The sequence below is a fragment of the Uranotaenia lowii genome, chromosome 1 (genome assembly GCF_029784155.1).
Source record: "Uranotaenia lowii strain MFRU-FL chromosome 1, ASM2978415v1, whole genome shotgun sequence".
NCBI classification, from domain to species: Eukaryota; Metazoa; Arthropoda; class Insecta; order Diptera; family Culicidae; genus Uranotaenia; species Uranotaenia lowii.
The window spans coordinates 148,709,245-148,732,342 of NC_073691.1; the positions used below are offsets into that span (position 1 = coordinate 148,709,245).

At 35.5% G+C, this 23,098-nt stretch overlaps 1 protein-coding gene across 1 annotated transcript in view; it reads right to left on the minus strand.

Annotated features, from left to right (window-relative positions):
- The window catches only part of LOC129740465 (uncharacterized), a 156,468-nt gene extending 139,383 nt beyond the window's left edge, over window positions 1-17,085 (minus strand). Inside the window, exon 1 of the mRNA XM_055732151.1 lies at window positions 15,825-17,085. The gene's annotated coding sequence lies outside the window, so the exon portion shown is untranslated. The remainder of the gene's footprint in view (window positions 1-15,824) is intronic.
- Window positions 17,086-23,098: the final 6,013 nt, after the last annotated feature.

The window sequence follows — 23,098 nt, forward strand, 5'->3', positions numbered from 1 at the left end:
AAAGCAAACACCGAGAAGAACGATCCTTGGGTTATGAGGTTACCGTTTGATGGACTGTTGATTATTTTGCGAAATTGAGTAATTGATTCCACTATCCTGTGTTGACAAGGGAAGCTCGAGTTTTTTTTACCTCGAACCATCAGTGCCAAAAACTCACCTAATTTTATGCTAACCCTTCAAAGCAAAATTTTTGTTACACTGAAAGTTCACAAAAGTTTGATACAATGATAACAAAAAAAAATCATTTACAAAAAACTGTATGGATGAAACCCAATTGTTTTTTTTTATGTACCTACTAAAATGCAAAAGCCGCCTGAAGGCGGGATTAGGCCCTTTGTGAACTAGTAAGGTTGAAAACATACTACTTTGCTTTCCTTTCTGCGTTCCAAAGCTTGGTATAAACTACTGACGCGTTGCATTCCGCTACGGAATCTCACTCTTTTACACCTGCTGCTGAAGCCTGGGATTGTCTTTTCTTTCAAAAACCATTGGGAGCTCAACAGATTGAAGAGAATGCCAAAACTACAACTGACAATTTGGATTACAAATTTATAAAATAATTCTTTTTGGTTGAGCTGTTATTTAGTTTATTTTCATGGAACCGGACCGAATTTTATGGTGCTAGAAATCCGAGATAATTGGTTCAAAACGAAAAAAAAATCGCTCAGCATGTCAGGTCTGCGCTTTTGAAATTGAAAGCCAAGCAGAACAGTTAATTTAATTTAAATTTTTTACTTGGTCTTTGGATAAGGAATTACCATACAGACAAATTTCTTAAAAATTAGGTTATTTTACTTAAATCTAGTTTAAATTTACGTTTACACACATTGAAATCAAACAGATGGTACACCGTACACTACATTGAAACGTTCACAGCATTTGTCGATTGGGTGGTTTCGACCATCCGCAGTAGGTAAGGTATCCAGAGAAACTGGCGTTGTCGGAGCGTCCTCGTAGATACGTATAAATTGACAAGCTGGAGTATGTAAGAGCAGTCCACACGATGAGTCAGGGTGTCAAAAATATAAGTTTGCTGAAGTTCGGTACGACGTTTTTCAAGCGTGGCCAGATTTACAAGGGCGCATCTTTGTTCGTAAGACGGAAGACGAAGCGGTTCAGTCCAGGAAAGGCGCCGTAAAGCATACCTTATAAAACTAGGTTGAACTCGTTCAAGGCGTAACTCTGTGTGCTCTGAAAAGGAGCCCATATCTGTGCAGCGTATTCCATAATGCTTCGTACTGATGCGCAGTAAACAGCTTTCAACGTATAGATGTCGTCAAAATCCTTGGTATTTCGACGCAAAAATCCTAATGCAGAAAAAACCTTTTGCGAAAGTAATTGCAATATGTTCAGCAAATGTGAGCCTGTAATCAATCTTCACTCCGAGATCTAAAATGGACTTCACGTTTTCCAGATAACTTTCAGATAGGAGGTTGTCAAAATTGACGATGTTTCGTGAGCGAGTTAAATTTACTACCTTGCATTTTTTTGCATTAGCCTGCATCCCGTTCAAGCGGCACCAGCTTTCAAGCCTAGCGATATCAGCTTGCAGTGCCATACAGTGTATACTACTATGAATCCTCCTAAAAAGCTTCAGATCGTCAGCATACAGGAGCTTGTCGAAGTGGAGTTTTTCACATAGATCATTTACAAATGTTCTGAAAAGTAGAGGTCCGAGGTGGCTTCCTTGGGGTACTCCTGACGGGGTTTCGAATATACAAGATCGTGATCCATTTATTTTCGTGAAGGCGCAGCGATTTGTGAGATACGACTTGATCCACTCGAGTGACCAAGTTGGAAAACCAAGTCGGTCCAACTTTCTGCGGGACTCGATCGAAAGCTTTTGCAAAATCGATATAAATCGAGTCCACTTGACAACCTTTCTCCAGGCTATTGCTGATTGAGCTTACGTAGCATATTAAGTTGCTAACAGTCGACCTCTTCTTCACAAAGCCATGCTGTGATTCGGATATGAAAGGTTTAACGGCGGCGTACAATCTTTCTTGCATCAAAGCTTCGTATACTTTGGAAATATAATTCAGAATTGAGATGGGACGGTAATTTTCGACTTTCTGTGCATTTCCCGATTTGTATATTGGAGAAATAGCAGCGATTTTCCACGCGCTAGGGAACGATCGTTCATTAAGTGACCGATTTAGAACACTGCAAATCGGACCAGCTAGGGATGCAGCACAATATTTTAAAATCGATGGCGGTATGCAGTCAGGACCTGAACCTTTAGTTGGATCAACAGCGGACAACTTTTCGTAAACATCTTGTTCAGAAGCACGGTAAGGGCCAATTAATGTCATAGAAAGGCAAAGAGTCTAGGTAGTTGTTGCCTTGGCATACATCAGCAGAGCAATACACACTTCGGAAAAAGTCTGCAAACATATTAGCCGACTCGGTTGGACTATTAGCAGTGACACCATTAAAGTTCACATCTGCAGGGATGGTGGCGTTACGCTTCTTGTTGTTGAAATGCTTCCAAAATGATGAGGGATCATTTTTGAGGTTTTGCTGGAGACGCAAGATGTGTTGGCGGTAAAGCACGTTGTTCAGATTTTTAAATTCACGTTCCAGGAGTCTAAGGTGACATCTACAATTTTCAGAACGATACCGATTAAAACGTTTTCGGGCCTTTCGTAGCTGATTACGTAATCTTTTAAGGTCGGCATTCCACCAGGCATGCTTCGTTGATTTGATTCTCTGCTGGCGCTTCAGGGGTACATTTTGTTTGAAAAAAAAAGTAAATTTGAAAATAGAAAAATTCAACGGCGGACTCCACATTGCTTGCTTCTTCTAGAAATTCCCAGTTTGTTGAGTTGACAACCGCAACCAGATCGAAGTTACACCTCTTGAAATCAAAATCAAGTTCTCCGATGGGCTCTTCTAAGGGGCTCAGTTCTTGATCAACTTCGAAGCATAAGATAAGCGGTTTATGATGACGGTCTATAGGAATTATTGGAACGGGAGATTCGAAAATTGACACGTTGGCGGGATCGGTTACAAATGCAAGGTCTAAGAAACGCTGATTGTTGTTCGTTATGCTGCAGATCTGGTATAAACTAGCGGAAAATAGTGTTTCAGTTAAAACAATTTCAGCTTCAGATGCAGCGTTCGTTGGCAGATAACTATTAAGATCTTGATCGTAGGTCCATTGTAGATGAGGAAGATTATAATCCCCGACAACGATTACTGAGTCAAGCGCAATGGTCATTTTTCCTATTGGTTGAACAGCGGCAGAATGGGATTAGTTAAGGGGGCCATAGACTACACAAATGGCTTGAGCAAATTCGATGATTCCTCGACGATTGTTTGATTCTATGCTCGCCAACACACGATACAAACAAATTTCGCGCGAAAACAAACAACAAAAATCCATCTCCACCCCGGCTAGGGCTGAGCAAATGGCCTGAAGTTTGTACAAACAGCACTATATACCATGCCACAAAGGATGGTTTGTACAAAATATTTCGATCCCGACCGATTTTACTCAAACCGTTGGCGCTATCATTCATGCAGTGCCATACACGATGCAAATCGTACTCAAAGCGACAGAATGTCATCGAATTTCATCGCTTTTGCACAAAACTGGCAATAAACGGTGGCATGAAATTCACACAAAATGTCTACAGGGTGAAGGGGCTGAACGGATAGAAGTTGAAATTATTTGCCCGACGCCATCTTGACCTTCAATATGGCGGCTTCCATTTAACTTCAAAATGCTGTATATGACAGAAAATCGCATGAACTCCCTACAATACAGGGTGGCCAGTGAGTTCCCATTTTCAAATTCCCGGTTTTCCCGATGGAGATTTTATGATTTTCCCTGTTTCAAAATGCGCAAAGAAATATGTTTATCAGGTTTTTTGACCAAAAATGAAGATATTTTAATGCAAATTGGAAGTGTGAAAGGACTTCTTTTTCTGTTTAATCTTGAACTCAAAGGTTATTCAGAATATGGTGATGGTGATACGATAAGAATGATGGTGATAGTGTCCTAACCTTAAACGAAAATTATTTCCTTCTTTTCAGTTTTTAACACCATTTTCGCCTATTGCAAGGGAAAATGCTCTATTTTTATTATTTGCATGAGCTAAATTATAGTTTTGATATTATGCCAAGTATATAATACTTATAAAATTTCAAGTTGAAATACCAAATTTTACTGTAGAAATTTTGCTTCTGAATTCTGAAATTTGAAACATCCTTATGCGTGATGAACTTAGTATTGAATAACCGATCCTTGAATCAACTTAATTTCAAGTTTGGATTCATTATTTAAATTTCATTTCAATTTCTGACGCTTATTTTATTTTTGGAATGAGAAATCAAGTTTTATGTTATAGCTTGGCTACTGATTGATATTCTAATATTTTTCTTCTAAAATTTCTAAAACAGATTCCGATTAACCTTATTTATGCTAAGAAATCTGAAATTTGATTTCGGTTCTCATATTGAATCACTAAATCATGTTTTTTATTGGATGCCTTTAATTTTTTTTTTGAATGCGCTGAGTTTTAGGTGCCTGAATCTATTTACCTAAATTCTGGTAAATTTATCTAAATTTTTAGTCTGAATTTTCAGTCCTATCTCAAATATGTATATTTTTATTCGATTTTTCAATTTGAAATTTACTGGTTTAAATAAAAATGTAAGAATAAGAAATAATTTTTTTTAAATATTTTATCAATCAAATGAAAACTTGAAGTATAGTTATGATTATTTTTGAATTTTGGAACCGTAAGCTCAATTGAAAACAGGTGAAAATATGTACAGTCACGTCAAAAAAAAATTTCAGTGTTCAATTTATTTAAAAACAGCATTTAATCATGCGATCTTTGTTAAAAAATAGCTTTTCAGAAAATCAATTAACCGAGTTTATAACTGATTTCATATGTCTTTTAACATTCTCTTAACATATTTTTTTCCACCAAAATAATTCGAAATTTTATCAGAATCTTCAAAATAACTCTCCCAGTTTAAATGTGTTTGCAAAAATAAGTTTCGTTTCAGCATAACTCGTTTTTCTGAAAGAAGAATGCAGATTTGAATATTATCAATCCTCAATTAATGAATAATAATTTCATTTAGAAAATAGATGTTAAGCTAAAATAAACCTAAGTTTTCGAGATGTGGATTCAATCGAAAACTGTCTGATTTCAACGTATGAATTCACGTCAGAACTTAAAAGGCGCAGCATTTGGTTTTTTTTATCAAATCCTTTCACTTAATTCTTCATACAGGTTTTTAAGGTTCATTTTTACAGATATTCGTAAAAAGAAGTGCACAACGGTATAAATGTTTTGATTAATTAGCTCTATGGAAATTTAACCAAGACTTAGCGTATTAAAACTTTACACTTGGGAAAAGAATATTTAATTTAAAAACTTTTTTTTAACATTCACTGCAGTGCACAATATGCGTAAGCCAAGAAATAGTTTATGATCGAGAATTTTTTTCTACGATGATTCTTTGCACGACAAATGTAACTGCTGAGTTAGAAAATCTATTTTTTTTCAAATGAAATTCCCGACATTCTTCCACTCTTGTAATCCTGAAAAGTACACGAAGAATAACATAAACCTAACAAAAAATGTCAAAAATCTGAAAAAAGCACTGAAAAAATGTACAAAATTATGACCACTGTTATAAAAATAAGATAAAATAATGGAAAAAATATAACAAAACTGTGGTAAAAATATGGAAAAACTATGATTAAAATTTTACAATCAAATAACAAGAATCTGCAAGAAATTTGACAAAAATAAGACAAACGAAAAAGTGACAAATGACAGAACTTTGCATACACCCACAGAAGAGGTTGCAAAAATCCAATGCCTATTTAGCAAATCTCTGTGCCGATAATGCCCTGAAATGTGCACTGTGCCGAAGACGGTATGTTTGAAAAACCGTAACTGGCATAAGGACTCGGCTTCCAACCAAAATTTGACCACTACATTCAAGCGAAACAAGAAAAACATTTTATGGGATTTCGTTCCTATTGGATAATTCATTCCAGAAACAAGAAAATAAAAATAATAACCACAGCGCCGTATGGGGAGTCGAACTCAAATCACCAACTAGATCGTCTTGCCAGTCCGACATCTTAACCAGTGTACTATTTGAGCTTCATGCAGGATGAGGGCTATTTGTCATAGACTTTCTGCCACCAAAGCACGACGGTGGCTTCCCAGCGTTTGGCCTCCTTTCAAGGCATTCCTTTGTCTTGCGATGGAAACGGGAAAGGGAACAGGAGTGAAGGAAACGGGAAACCCATTGAATGAGAACTGTGCTTTGCTTGCTGCCTGCTATTACATACACACGCTACATATACACAGCTGCTAAAGCCGGGCAGCTTGGCCGATGGTTGTTTGCCGGTGAATTCAAGGAATGTTTTTGCTGTTGCTTTTGCTACACACGCACAGTGCTCGGTTCGCTGGCTGCCTGGTGTTGGCCGGTATTTATTTCTATCCTTCTTCGTCTTGTGATGCGATAGGGAGGGACGTGGAAACGTTTTTATTTTGTTTCTTTCAAACATACGCAATTCGGTTAACTTGGGAGATTAATGCCGGTGGGCGCAAATCGAATCAGCACCGGTCGCGTTATCTTCTTGTACCAATGATGCTATGTAATTGATTACACGCCATTGGCACAGAGGCTGAATTTTGGGTGTAGAATACGACAAATGTAATAACAAAATTATGAAAAAAAAAAATACAAAAATTACTTAACGTGAATATACTATGACAAATTTGATAAAAAAAAATTTACAGGATTTTGACAAAAACAACAATCTGACATATATCTAAAATATGGACAAATATTTGAAAAAAAAAATTGCAAATATGACATGATAATAACAAAGTAAAATATAATAAAATCAAAAAAATCTGAATAACACATGAAAAAATTGCGACAAAGTTGGTAGAAATATGGCAAAAATTTTACATTAAAATGACAAAATATGACAAATGTGCTAGAATATGACAAAGTACTGATGAAAATATAACAAAATTCTGATAAAAATATGTCAAAAAATGACAAAATGAAGACAAATACAACAGTAAAATGACAAATCGGTAGTGAATTTTGAATAGGGCGAATGCGCCAAATCTAAAAAAGTGGAGTTATCAGCTGGGGTGATAAAGTAGATTCAGAGCTCTACATTTTGAATGCACAACGTTAACTGAAGGATATTTGGTTTTCGAGAAACAGAGAAAACAAAATAAAAATTTTGCTGGGAGCTTACGGAGCTGTCAAACTTTGAACGCGTTTTTCTCGAAACAGTGATGTTGGCACATTTGCCGTATTCAAAATTCGATACCGAAATATTGACCAAAAATATGACAAAAATCCGAAAAAATAATGAAAAATATTTTACAAAAATATGACAAATGTGACGAAAATATGGCAAAATTGAGACAAACTATGGGCTTGTGATATATAGATATAGCTCAGTTGGCAAGTCAGTTGCCTCCTGACACGATGTCTTTTAGTTCGAATCTGCAAGAATCATTATCGAACACAGTTGTACCGGATAAGTTTTTCAGTAATTTTTCGATGAATGCATCATTGATATAAGTCGTAAATGACATGAAGATGTAAAAACGACTATAATCGGAACAAAAAAAGAAGACAAAACTTTGACCATTTTTTTTGTGAAAAAAAAAACTGACAGAACTTAAAACAAAAATACGACAAATTAAAAAACAAATGACAAAAGTGTAAAATAAAATGACAAAAACCTGACAGAACTATAAAAGAGGTTGTAATTTTTTGTCATATTTTATTTTGTTATGTTTTCATCATATTTTTGTAATAATTTATTCATATTTTAGTCACTTTTGTCATATTTTTTTTTACATTTGCAATATTTTGTAGTATTGTCAAATGTCTGTAATTTTTTTAACCAAATTTTGTTATATTTGTCATTTTTTTTAGTTTTTGTAGTTGTCATGTTTTGATAACATTTGTCATTTTTTTGTATAGATTTGTCACGTTTTTCTGCGTGAAATTTCTGCCACCTATCATATTTTTATTAAATTTTTTTAATTGCCAGATTTATCAAATTTTTCTCATATTTTTGTCATTTATCACATCTGTAATATTTTCAGGGTGGCTAGCGAGTTTCCATTTTAAAATTCCCGGTTTCCCTTATGAGATTTTATGTTTTATTTTGTCGTTTTTAAACTTCGGGGAGAACTAATAAAGTTTAAGGTATATTATTGTAAAATTGTGTTAATCCTTCGAAAAATGATGCTAGATTTGTAAGAATTGGACGCAAAAAAAATAGAGATTTATTGTCATCATTTTCTCCATAACTCTAAATAGAACGAAAGCCTATAATGATGTCTTGAAATGAAAGCTACAATATCAAAAGGGCAGGAAAATATATTTTGCCGAATATTTGATGACACAGGTGTTACTTTTTTTTTTAGATTTCTCATGTAGAAGTTTACTATATGTATTTAAATTCAAAACTTAGAAAAATTTCAATGCTACTATTTGATTTCACTAAATACAAACTACAAAATTTATAAAAATCGCCAGAATGAAGCAAATTTAAAAATTTTGAATAATTCTGATATATTAGTATATTCAGATAAATATAAAAGCTAGTTTTGAGCTGTTTGTGTATTTAACTTTTAAACTCGAACTGGAAAAGATGAACTGAAATTCTGAAATACCAACTTGTATTGAAATTATGCTTCATAAAAGTCGATATTAGTTTCAAAACTTAATTGTCTATTCGAACGTTGAGTTTGAATTTTGAAACCTAATCCTAAGATTTAAACTTAGAAATTTAGATTAATAATAATGGCATAAATAGTATTACTATTGTTTTTTTTATTCTGAATATGGGTATATGATTTTCAAATGTTATTTGGACAATTATTTCTGCAATCATAGAACTGTGTACTGGTTACTAAATTATGGATTTAGATTATTAGTTTCGGATGTTTTTTAACGACTGTTACTTGAATTTAAGGTGATTTTTCGGCTTTCAGTCAGTTCAAATAGCAAAAACGACTATTTATTTAACATTCCTAAAAAAGACACCGAAAACATACATACATCATACGCAAACATTTTTAAAACCATCCATACGAAAAATAAACCAAAAACATGAAACCACCAACACAGAAACACAAATCCAACAACACTCAGAAAACAATAGCACAGACTAGTTGTAACAGATCAAAGCAAAACAAAAAGTGAAAAGTAGTGACTGTGAAAAATCGATGCTGCGGAAATATAATCCAGAAAATAGGACGATGTACGGATTTTACACAGTAAGTTGAACAGCACTACAAAAACACTAGATTCACAAATTAATCACAAAATATTGTAACAGACACAAATGACAGCTTTACCCGATCAGCCAAATCAAACCTGACAAGAAATACGACACATTTTAGGTAAGAATCGGTTTATTTTGTGAAGACTTTTTGAAATTTTGTTTAAACACAATAAATTTTACAGTCCCTGAAGACGATCCTATATGGATTGAAACGTAAAAAAATAAAATAAAAAAAAAATTAAAAATAAAAAAAGGAACGTTAAATAAATAGTCGTTTTTGCTATTTGAACTGACTGAAAGCCGAAAAAATCACCTTAGATTATTAGTTTCTTAGTTTTGGTTTTATTTCTGTTCTAAAATAAGTATGTTAAATCCAGATAATGAGTCTGAATTTAGAGTCTCAACCTTAGTTAAATTTTTACATTTTGAAATTTCATTTTGAGTCCGATTTCAAAACTTGAAATCTCTAACTTATACCAGAATCTTTTTAAAAATTCATCTGAATTTTCAGTCCAACTTCTGACTTAATGCATGATTCAAGTCTTAGCACAGAGAGAACTTAATTCGAACTTCTTAGTTCTGCGTGCTGAATGAAATCTGTATTCAGAATCTAAATTTTAAATATCATACTGAGCCTGAATTTTTAATCAATTGTCATATTTTGCCATAGTTTTTCAAAATTTTTATATATTTTTCTTCTTCTTCTTCTTCTTCGTTTTAGGATATTTTGGCCAGAGAATGAAACTCTATAACACCACTTTTACGACTTTGGTTTGAGCGTGCACTATTTTAACTTGAGTAAAGTGTTGCCAATTTTGTTTCTAGATTTTGAACTACGCTTTTTTCTAAAAAACTTAAAACTTCTTTCATTCTCTTTTCGTCGAAGTCTCGAATAAGTTCGAGAAGATTGCTGAATTTTTCCCAATCGTAATAGTTTCGTAAGTGATTGTAGTTTATGCAGCTTAGAATGGCGTGTTCGCTGGTGTGATATATTTTTGACATTGATTTGGTAGATTTTTTACTACGATTTTCAGCCATTTACAATAGTTAACAGTTGAGTGGAAGCCACCATATTGGATTTCAAGAAGGTGTACCATAGCATGAGAAACTCATACATTTCAAAATTCAAATTTATATGTAAACCAAAAAAATAAAACCCTAAACAATTTGAACAGAGTTGTTAAAAATAGTTATGGATTTTTAGTGGAATTTTTTTTCCACAAATTAAAGGGTTCTCTAAGGGTTGGGGGGAAATATTGAAGTTTAGTTTTAGATATATAGATTGGAGTTGGGAGTAACCAAATTTCAGTTACAAAAACGTTCAGATATGACCTTGTCCTAAGCAAAAAAAAACATTCTATGAGGAAATTAAGGGTTGAAATCAAGGGTTGAACTTATGAACTCTACCCAATTCAATTTCAATAATTGTATTTAAAATCATTTCAGGAATATTATAAGTAGTTATTCAATATTTACTTCATTTGAGCAAAGCTTTAACAATTTCAGCTGTTTGAATGTGCCATCGATTCGATCGGCCTTTTTGTCAACCAGTATCATCATCATCAGGTCAAACCATCCATCATCGGCGCGCTCCCGGTTACTTTCCAATCCATCCGGCATCAAAAACAATCATCGTATTTCATCATCTGTTTACAATTTATAAGCCGCGCACCGAACCGAGCGTACCGATGCAAGTGTGTACAAGCATATTGACGATTGATTTAAACAGAACTGTCATTTCGCCGTGGAATCAAGGAATTACTGCTGCATTTTGGACTGAAAGCATTGTGGAGGAATACAATGGGCCGATGAGGAAAAAATTAAGGAAATTCGATGTCATGAGTACAAATTTAATTTAAGAAATACGCCTGAATTATATTTCCAATTAGATAAATGTGAAACAATAGAATTGCTAGATTTGTTTTTAAATCCAAAAGTTTTTTTTTAGTTTGACACTATGGAGTGTGATATGATTAAAATGTTTAAACAAAATGTTTATAGTTGAAGTAGTACCTTTTTACAAAAATCTTAGAAGAAATAACAAAAACAAAAAATTTCCGTTTAAAGATTGATGTGTTAAAGTGTCTTTAATTTAAAGAAAAATTCCATGAGGATGTATAAATAATGATATTTGGTGTAAGGTATAGCTACTTGGTTATTTCGAACAAATCGTTTTGACAAATTTTCCAGTTATGAAGAAAATCTCGTTCAAATTTAAAAACTTATTTATGGACAAAATTAGATGGAAATCTCTCGTAAATTGTTTCGCTTGTGTCGAGATTGAATCTTTACTATCAAACCCCATATTTAATGAATTGGATAGGTTTTTTAATGGAATAAATCAACTTTTTACGCCTAATTAGATGAGTCAAAAAATGTGGGAATAGTGACGTATTTCACAGTTGTTTTCTATTTGAGAAAATAGGAGACAGAATAAACCATCTAGTTAAGTAAAAAATTTGCGTGTGTACTAAATTTGAAGAGCATCACTTCAACTACAAGATTTAAAGGGTGCCACGATGAAATTGCCACACACAAATTGATTCGCTAAATTCGAGTTTTCATCCGATTGTCATCAAATTTACAGGGACCATTTTACCATTTTACTCGTATTTTAAATACAGTCCATACGCAAATGCCCGCACCTTGGCCTTAACCCCGGCCATTAGATTCAGCACAACCTGTGAATCAACCGTTTCTTGCATGTAAAGCCATACTTTCTTCAGTTTCTCGACTGTCTTCACTACCTTAGGGCGAATAAGAAGGTGCTGCATCATAATCGTCCAGTACTTCTCGATGGGGGCGTTGGAAGGGTTTAACATTTTGGGCACGAAATCGACCTTATTGTCCGCATACCACTTCAGCTCGTCCTTGGCATGAGGCCTCGTGGCATGAGGCCAAATCCGGTCAGAACACTGTTGGGACGTTGTGGGCCTTCAGGAGAGGATGCAGCCGCTTCTGGAGGCACTCTTTCATGTACACCTGTCCGTTCATAGGATCCTGGGTCACGAAAGGTGCACTCCGCATCCCGCACGTGCAGATGGCTTGCCAAACCAGGAATTTATTCGCAAATTTGGACATCTTCTGAGTGCGGACAAGCTCCGCATGCTGAACTTATCGTTGGCCGTGAAAAACAGGTTGCCGGGGATCTATTTGAAGTCGGTCTTCACATATGTTTCGACGTCCATGATTCAGCATTCAACTTTCGTCACCATGTTGAGGTACAACTTCCTGGCACGGGTTTTGGCAGACTCGTTCTGCTTCTCGTCGCGATTACGGGCCCTTTTTTACCTTGAAAGTTCGAAGCCTAGCCCTTGTTTTGGCCTTCTGGACAAAACTTCAGCTTAGGTGCAGCTTCTATGCCACATCCCAAACGAAGGCGTTCAGGTTTCGGTTGAAAGCCCCAACTACGCGGTTGTGATCAATCATTCCTCGAACCGCTTAATCATTCGCGACACCTTGAAATTCGCGATTCCCAACGTTTTAGCGATGGAACGATGCGAGAGATCCTTGTTCTCGTGATGAATGCTTAAGGTTTTATCACACACGAGCTGTTTTTTCGACTCCATTTCTGCGAGTTTGGATCACAGGACTTTAAAAAATGCACTATGAACTAAAACCACCCAAATTTTCATTAAATTCTACCCAACGGTTTGGAGCAATTTCATAGTATGGCAATTTAATCGTGAACACCCTTTATTTACGGCCTATGTTTTCTCTGTCTTTGATATCACATGTTTCTCTAATACTTTCCATCACCTTTGAAAATGTGATTATTTTCAGGTGCGGAGATGTACCAAGCCAAACTCAAAACATTAGATTTGAAGCAATCTCGGTTTGTTTGTGTGTTGCTCATTAGGACCAGGAATGATGAAAACTGTGTTTAGATTTTCGATATCCGATTACCTCTTTTGAAGGGGCTCCTCCGTACAAATCAAAGACTGTTTAAGCGGTATTTACGTTTCTTTATATCGGTTTAAGATAAACACTTAGGGGCCGTTCACTTATTACGTAAGCACGATTTTTAAAATGTTTAACCCTCCCTCCCCCCCTGGTAAGAAAAAGTATTATTTTTCAAACCCCCCCCCCCCCCCTAGGAAGATCTTACGTTTTTATTCTTCGAGAAATTGACGTTTTTTTTTAAATTGCTTAAAAATATTATACATGTGACATCCATGCTTCTTAGCAAAGCACTGTTTAAGTTAAACTTAAAAACTGTATTTGTCATTGAACTGACCGACACTGAAACTGACGGCATTGAACGCATCTAATCTTAATGACAGGTCGATAAATGAATGGCATAATGAGTGCGAAAACATAAGTGAGAAGTTCAGCAAACTAGGCGGCAAAGCTAGAGGAAAAGACAAAACAAAACAAACAAGTACGGAGAGATTGTGTTAGCGTATCAGTTTCAATAGCGGCATATTTAACAAGTGTCTTATAAATAACCTGTTTTGCATTGTGAAATATTATCTATTCTTACGAATTGAGGTAGGCATAGGCGTACACGAGCGAACTTTATACATAAATATAATAGAAAGTTTCTAAATCCTAGGGCAAAAGTGCTAGCTTAAAGTAATAGAACGGAGGTGAAACTGAAGTGCGATCGCTCAAGTAAAGGAGGCAAATACGCGGGAACACAGTTTTCAAAGTGCCAAATTACCCGCAAAAGCTGAATTGAGTAGAGGTGAGAAATTAGTTGAGAAATTGTGCAACTTATTTAACTAAGCATATTTCATATCAAAGGTGGTTAGCGGAAACTCATTGCTGGAATCAAGACAGGAAGAAGTATAGGGAGAAATTACTAAACGTAAGCTACTGTTTTTATCCTCAAATATTCCTTTATCATTAGAAGAATTGTATTTGTAGGATTTTAAAACGTGTCCATCCAACTTCGAACGAATTAAAGGAGCGTTAAAAAATTCGGAAATTGATTTTTTCCTTGTTACCCTGGTCCGCAAGTAACAAAATAATAGTATTTGAATAGCACAATCTATACAAAAAAAAACAGATGAATATCATAAACGATTAAAAAAACATTATTCAACATATATCATGATCGGGGTAACAATAATCTTCAATAAATTTCCACAACTAAATAAACAATATAAAATCTAAATTTCGATTTAAAAAAAGTGGAAAATCAGGTTAGCACAATATTATATTGATTTTTAAAAAATTTTCTGGATGAAGTCATTTTCGAAATATCATGGATTCAAATAGTGGTGTCACAACGGGCCATTTTCCTTTTTGTTTCTATAAATTTCTCAATTAAAAAGATTGGTGTAATGGAAAGCGAAAAGCTACGATCTTTTTAAATAATGTGATTTAGTGTTTATGGTGGCATGTTAGTTTGAATTGATTCTCGATAAATTTAATAAAACCAGAAATTTTTTTAATTCAAAAACATTAAAAGATAAAAATTATCATGAAAAATAATCAACAAATAGGTAGTGAAAAAAAATCTGAGTTGTATGGTTTCGTATGGCTGTGACGAAATATCAATGTAACATTTCTTACGTAAGATTTTTGGAAACCCCCCCTACCCCCCTAGTAAGAGATCGTAAGCAAAAGTGAAACCCTCCCACCCCCCCTATGTGCTTACGTAATTAGTGAACGGTCCCTTACACACGGGAGTTATCAGGAAAGGGTAGATAATCGATATCAGGTATCAAATTTTTTGTAAAGGATCGACTAAAGGGGTCGTCCATATTAACTCTTTACTGTTTTGAGATATTTACGTTATAATACTTCGGAATGAGATGAAAATTGGCACGCGGAAGTTTCCAGGGACGGACAATCGATTTCAGGTATCAAATATTCGTGTAAGGGGCCTGCAAAAGGGGTCGTCCATAATACCTGTTCACTGTTATCACAAAAACATTTACGTTATAGTTCGGATAAGAACGAAAATTTGCGCATGTGGGAATGTGGTTTTTGTAATAACTTCCAAATTACAAATTTCCTATCAGACAATAAAAAGGTTCGTCCATATGAGTTGTTTTTTGCAATATTTTGCAAATTTCAGATTTTCGGATGAACTCTTTAGAAGGAGGTCGTTCGTGCAAAGCACGGACTTTGCACTAGGGAGTTTTTAAGGAGTTAAAATTAATTTTCATTATCCAATATTCAGGTATTTGATGATTTAAAATTTTGTATCAAACAACAGAAAAAGGGGTCGTCCATATTAACTGTTGCGTTTAGGCCAGAATTAACAATTAATATTTTTTCATGAATAATTTAAGATTTCGGGTTATTCAACAACAAATGAGAACGAGAGCTATTTTGAGATAAATGTCTAAAAAATAAAAACCTAAAACAGGCAATATTGTTGAAGATAAAATTTCGTCGCTTCAAAAACAAAAGCGGCCCACAGTATGACATTGCATCCAATAACAATGATGATGATGATGATGATGATGATGAGAAGCAAAGAAAGCAAAGCAACATCATCATCATCGCAGCCGAAACGAATGAGTGAATATGATGCGAAATGTGGAGGGGTTCGTTAACTTACCATTGAATGCTGCTGAGCAGACGAGGAGAGGGCCTATGTGATGATGGTGATGATGCCGCCGCCGGAACTATGATCGACAGGTTATGTGGTCCTCCAGCCGGGAACCGGAAACGGTGCTGGTTCTTGCTGCTTCTGAACAACTAGGACGGAACGGGAAATTCCCAACTTTTGCGCTGGCTAGAAGTGTGCTGGTTTCAGCCGAGAAGCACACGGAATTAAGGCCACCACACACACCAAACCAGCTTCTTTTGGAAGCAGCTGGACTTTTTTTCCCCGTATAAATTTATATGAGATATATTTCGTTGAACTCAGGGAACTTTTGTCGGGGGGGGACCTCTTTTAAACACTTTGCACTGTTGCTTCTTTTCTTCGATTTTTTTCCCTTCGACTCGTAACTTGGCACTTTATTCGGTTGGGAATCTTCTTTTGTTAACAGCTTAGAAACAACGCAACAACACTTTCACGTACAGAATAAGAAGGCGACAAACGGTGATCGGAAAACGAAGACTACATACAAACTCTGATCACTGCTTCACACAATTCAGATATCTTTCGATACGCTCGAAATTCGCCGTATCCCCTTTCGAAAATGCAAGCAGTCCTTTGCCAATTCGACGGCTTTCGTGAAGACTCGTGCAAAACAACACACGGCCGCGGCTGATGATGATGTTTTCAGGCTGCTGCGATTATCACGACGCGGTCAGCACAAATCAACAAACACGAGACTGCGGGAAAGTGCACAAAATACGCGACCACGAACCAAGTAACATCGACTCTGTGGGCCAAAAAAAACCTTATGTGCAGCAGCTTACAACACAGAAAAGGCAGGCGAGCGTCCGAGAACTCCGAACGGAAATCAACCTCTTTTTTCGCGTATAATACTGACTGACTGACTGTTGTTACGTTCGTCGTCGTTCGATCGGACGAACAAGTTTTTACTGTATGGTGTAGTGCGGTTGGCTGGCTGGCTGTTTCCACTCGCTCGCTTGCCGTTTGCGGGAAAGGCAAGCCGTACGAATATTCGAAGAACGACCGCACTGAGCGATGATGAATAATACCCAAGCGAAAACACACGCAAGGCAGAGACAGATGGAATAATGATGATATTGCTGCTTGCGCTAGCTACTCGATTTCATCCAGCCAGTTCTCAATACGGGCGGCTGTTCTCCGTCAGCCAAATGTGGAAGGAAACGAAAAAAAAACACACGTAAATACAAAAAGCTACCCTAGAGACGAGATGTATGAACAAAAAAAACTCCGCGGGGCTCGCTTGAACTCGAACTGCACTGTGACTGTATTGGGAGAAAATGGTTACGGCGTTTTGGTTCGAACAAGCCGTCATCGTCTCTCGAACTCGACCCAGTCAACAGAGCAGAAACTCGCAGCCTTCCTGGGGAAAGAGTAGTCAAAAAGGAATCACCCTTAAAACATTCTTCTTTGTTGTCCGCTCCCCGATGTAGGGCTCCAGAACAGACTCGAGTGCTTCAAACAAACCGTTCATCGTATCTCGCAGTTTGGCTTGTACCAATACAGACGCAAACATTGTTCAGACGGCTGGTTAGAGACAGGTTCAACCGAAAAATACGTAACCCCGGATTCAAATTCGAATAAACCGAGCAAGAAATCGTTCCAAAATCATTGAGCTACCTTCAAGAGCAATATTATTCATTGCGTATTTTCACACGTTATTTATGGGCGATACCACTACCGTGGGCTTGCTCACTTGGGATTAAAACACATGATGATGATGATGATGATGATATTTATGATAATGACGCCAAGGGTAGCGGCCATTTCAGCGTGTATATCGCAGATGGGGCGGCTGTTTTGTGCAACGATGAAGGTGCATGGGGGCCAGATTTACTAATTGTTTATGTTATTCAGGAACTCTTAATAACTTGCTTAACTCAGAGTAAATTTACACGAATTTGAAATCTAGAATTAGGAATTTTTAATAAAGAATGTACAATTCAGAATATAAAATTTTGAACTAAGAATTTAAAATTCTAAATTTATAATCTAGAATTTCTCAGAATAAAGAATATCGAGTTAAGAATTTAAAACTAAGAATGAAGAATTTATAATTAAGAATTAAAAATTTGGAATTAAGAATTTAGAATTTAGAATTAAGAAATTAGAATTTAGAATTAAGAATTTAGCATATAGAATTTAGAATTTAAAATTTAGAATTTAGAATTTAGAATTTAGAATTTCAAATTAAGAATTTAGGATTTAGAATTTAGAATTTTACAATAAGAATTTAGAATTTAGAATTTAGAATTTAGAACTTAGAATTTAGTATTTAGAATTTGGAATTTAGAATTTATAATTTGCAATTAAGAATTTACAATTTACAGTTTACAATTTACAATTTCGAATTTAGAATTTAGAATTAAGAATTTAGACTTCAGATTTAGAATTTAGAATTTAAAATTTAAAATTTAGAATTTAGATTTAGAATTTAGAATTCAGAATTTAGAATCTAGAATATTGAATCTAAAATTTAGAATTCAGAGTACAGAATTTACAATAAAGAATTGAGAGTTCTAATCGAAAATTGAGAATTTAGACTTAATCCCAAAAAACACATATTTTAGGACTTCGGGAATACAGAGGAATATGAACCCAAGCAACCAAAAGTCGCGTTCTTACTGAAATGTGCTTAAAGATGAAACTCCGAAGTTCACATTTGGCTGAACAAATGTTTTGCGGGAGCTCCACGTGACTTATGACACGTAAAAGTAAAAGTCACTCAGGAACTTCCATCGCCTTTTGAAAGGTTAAATTGTCGTTAAGGGAACTTCTATATCAGCGCTTTTAATGCAACTTCTTTCAAGAAGATCGATAACGTTCGCTTAACACTTTCTAACGCACCGTTAAGATATTTCCAGGTGTTTTAAAGAACCTATATGGAAATTCTAAGCGACATCCCAAAAATGTATAGAATTTACAAATGAAATTCAAGAGTTTTTCGATTTTTTTAGCTTTTGTAATCAAAACAGTTTAATTAAAATCAATGAGATAGACCATGATAGACCGGCAACCTAACAATCTGACATCTGGTTGTCAGAGCAGAGCAAGGATTTTTTTTTCGGGGATAGAAATTTTTTGATATTCTTTTAGAAGCTGAATAGCATTCTCTTCAGCCAACTAAACGAACTTCAAAGTAGCTTTAAGCTTTTGGGCTGGTTAGCATTCTCTTCAGATGGAAATGAGAGCTGATTAACTTCTATGAAATCTTTTTAAGGGAATTCTGTTTTCTCGGGTATGGAGTACAGGAGAATATGAGGGGCAATACAATATGGGCATTAAAATATTGGTTATTGGAAGAAAATGACTTTATGGGAAGAAGTCGACCAAATCAACCAGATTCCCTTGAAAAGGGTTCATGTATGTAGTTAATCCACCATCCACCACAGACTTTTAGGTGCTCATTTCACATAAAAGTTCCACTAGAAACTTTCAACGTCCTTTCAAAGGTATATGTAAATGCAGGGGGATGGCAAGCTGGTTCTTCTTGCGAACAAGAATCTTTTTCTTCTTTTCTATCCATCGGGAGAAACGTTTATGGTGTTTTCCTCTTAAAGCAGTACGGAGTTGAAATAGTCATAATTTCAACCAATGAGGAACCAGAAGGATTGTTAGTGTGCCATCATTCATAATTCTCTAGGATTTGACATTTAATCCGGTTCCTTGACAGCAAAATGTCAGGTTTGTTATGGGCCCAAAAAACCGTGGGCCCGTAATTTTGATGGTTGTCAAATACAATGACAAAGGATAGGGATGCCATACCCCTGTATAAATGTTGACAACGGAATCTCTCATCGCATTTGAAGCATCTTCTCTCAAGAAGGTTTCTTAGGCTTGCTAAGTGCTTTCAAGTGGACCATTGAAGATCCTTCTAAGTTTCGCGAAGATCCTTAATGAGACTATCAAGCGACTTGGCAAATATTGCTGTCAAATCTCTGTAGCTTGTAGACATACACAGTGGAATTCAATCAACTTATTTTGAAAAACAGAGAACTATTTTCTCCGACACCTGTGTTGCTGACCACGACCATTAAATTAAATTTTGGACTGATCGACAATTGGCTGTTGCTGTAGCTTACGTTTCTGTCCTGTTCTATCTGTTCCTGAGTAACTTTTACCTTTACGTGACATGAGTCACCTGAAGTCCCCGTAAACATTTGTTCAGTCAAATGTGAACTATGCACACAAAACTTTCGGGGCTCCACTTAGCAAAAATTCGCTGTTACTTCCCGTTAGCAAAATTATTTTTTTACTTTAGAGTTAGAAAAAAGCTAAATTTGCTTGATTTGAGTAAAAACTAATTTTTTGGCCGTTTTTCTGTTGAATAACAGCCGCCTTTGCCGCGGAAAAGAAAACATAAGTTCGGTTACGGAAATTCGGTGCCAGCGGTGATTTTGGTGACCAAACGGACGACGACCAAGCGGATCTACACTGGAAAGCAAACAGGTAAAGACCAATCTAGACGCAAACAAACTTTTTGAGTTTGCTCATGTGTAAATTTTCCATTTTTACCAGGAGCTGGGAGCGCCAGCGAATACAACTCCAAAGTCGGGGATTCACCTAAGAGGTTGCCAAGTCTCCGAAAAAGGAACATGCTTAATGTTGGTCGACGATGGAAACATCCGGAAACGAACGGTCAACCTACCCACATCCGGAACGACCCGATCCAGGCGCCGGAAGAAAGTAAGTATTGGCAAAGTTCGAAAAAGTTTTCACAACGCTGGTGGACAAGTGTGTAAATCCAGAAAAAGTTTCAGAAAATAAATTAAAGTGAAAGGTGAAAGCATCAGTGTTTTTTATTTGAAATCTGATAACCTCCCTGCGTTTCGAAAAGAAAAATTATAAATTTAGTAAATGAAAAATTCTGGGCGGTTTTTTTCTTCGGATTTTGCTAAAAATTTGAGTAAAAATTGCGGCGGCTAAATTTTTCTCTGGTTTGCTAAAATTTTAGTGAAAAATTTTTGCTAAATTAATTGCTAAATTTCTAGCTGGTCAAATTTGAGCAAAATTTTGGCCGCCGCCCGTGGCGTAGTGGACATCCTTCAAGTCTTCTAAGCCAGGGGGTATGAGATCGAATCCCGGTCACGGCATACATAGTACACTTTCGGTGGGTTGGTGGTTTTAGCATTTGTAAGATGCTAGCCATCATATCCTCGAAAGATGTACGCTTAGAGTTAAGAAAAAAAGAATCTCTTCGAGGAAACATCATGTTTCATTGAGATCTTGTATGTGTTTGTGTTCGTTTTTTAAAAAAAAAATTCCGGCCTCGAAAGTTTTGTGTGTGGAGTTCCATCTTTCAGTAAGAAACCGACCTTTGGTTGCTTGGGGAGATTAGTATACTATATTTATTAATCTATATATATAAAAATGAATGTTTGTCTGTCTGTCTGTTCCCTATAGACTCGGAAACTACTGAACCAATCATCGTCAAAATTGGCATCTGAGGGTTTTTGGAGCCGGAGATAGTTTTTATGATAGTTAAAACCCCCTCCGACTTAAGAGTGGGGGGGCTTCCATACAAAATTTGAAGTTTTTCGAAACAAATTAAAGTCATGACATCCATTTTCTTGAGCTTTTTTTCTCTTTGGGCGGTTTGTTTTTCCTCTCCATGGTCGAGGCGTCGCGCGCCAACGTCGTCGCGAAATATAGTAACCATGGCATAGCGTACTGATCAGTGGGAATATTTTGGCGCGTTTTTCTCAACGAAGAATATTTTCAATGCAAGGGGTGGCGATGGTGACCTTGATGTGATTTTTTTTCTACTTGATTCCTAGCTTATTTGTACAGCACATGGTTATGAATGACGCCTAGATATGACCCAGATTGACATTTTTCCGATCGAATAAAACACATACCCCATGTTCAAACGTTCAACTTTTCTCTGTTCCAAAAAAAAAGTTTTCTTCCAGACATTGTTATTTCGGCCCAAATTCACAACTGAAACGAATTTAGAAATGAAAATGGGATCTTTTAATTTTAAATAATTCTGAAAAAAAACATCGTACTTTTTGCTTACACGTACTTAACATGAAAAGTGTTTTTGTGTTACATGGCTGCATAAAAGAGACTTTTGATCCGCTTCTTTTTTGAAAAGTGAGACTTTAGAACTGATTTTCAACTGTAAGCAAAATTTTTATGTGAAATTTTTTAGTATACCCTTAAAGTGTTAAAAACAATATCCCCTCCCCCCAACTTACACCGTGGGACAAGAGCAAACGTCGAACTTTTATGAAATTCATCCTATGATTCAATATGTTGGAAAGACCAGAAGGGTTATTCCGAATGCTGAAACTAAAGCGGATGTTTAAAATTCTTAAATGTCTTTGTAAATGAAGGTCATTTGCTTTGAACAGCATTCGTTAAAAGTGGAGTAAAAAACATAAATTTATACTGCTGGAATACTGCAGATATATCAATGAAACTTGATAAAACAAACAAACAGAAATACGCATTAAATCCATTTTAAAGCCATTACTCTGACGCATCTGAAAATAAGCTTTGCATTTACACTTGCCCAAATATACGGGACAAATGTTAACTTAAAAAATTGTTTTTGCCAACATTTTTGAATATTTGACTTTCAAAAAGAAAATGAAAAACGCTGAGAATTTATTTAGTGGTGCAACTGATATTTTTTAAAAATATTTCTGTTTTTTGCTTTAATAAATTTATTTATAAAAAAAAATTGCACTGTATAAAATCGATAATTTTCATACCGTGATAAGTGCTGTTTGGAAAAACTTCAAGCTATAATGTCTCATGTCCATGAGTTTCGCATATGGCGAAACATTTTTTTAACATAATTTTGGCATCTCCATAAAGTACAATATGCAATAAATTCCAATATGCGAATCTTTTTCTTTCAATTAGAAATTTATTAAAACTCGAGCCGGGTAAATTAGCCTACCTTCTTCAAGCAGTGGAGGACAAAATTGGAAAAGATGGGGGCGCTCCCCTGTAAGTTTAAGGTAAAGAGCTTTTCAAAGAAGGGTACGGATATTTGGCATAACTTAAAAATAGATGTGACAAATGTTTTTATGAAAGTTCGTAGCTTCCCACTTTATGAAAAAAGGGGAAAATCCATAAATTTTGACATTGTATAAGTCATTAGGAAGCTTTAAAAACAGAGTATGAATTTCAGATCTTGAAAAACAAGTTAAGAGAACAAGTTTCAGGTAATAATATATACCATCTATGAATCGCAATTCGGAACTCCAGCTACAGCTTTCATTTCAAAGTTGTTA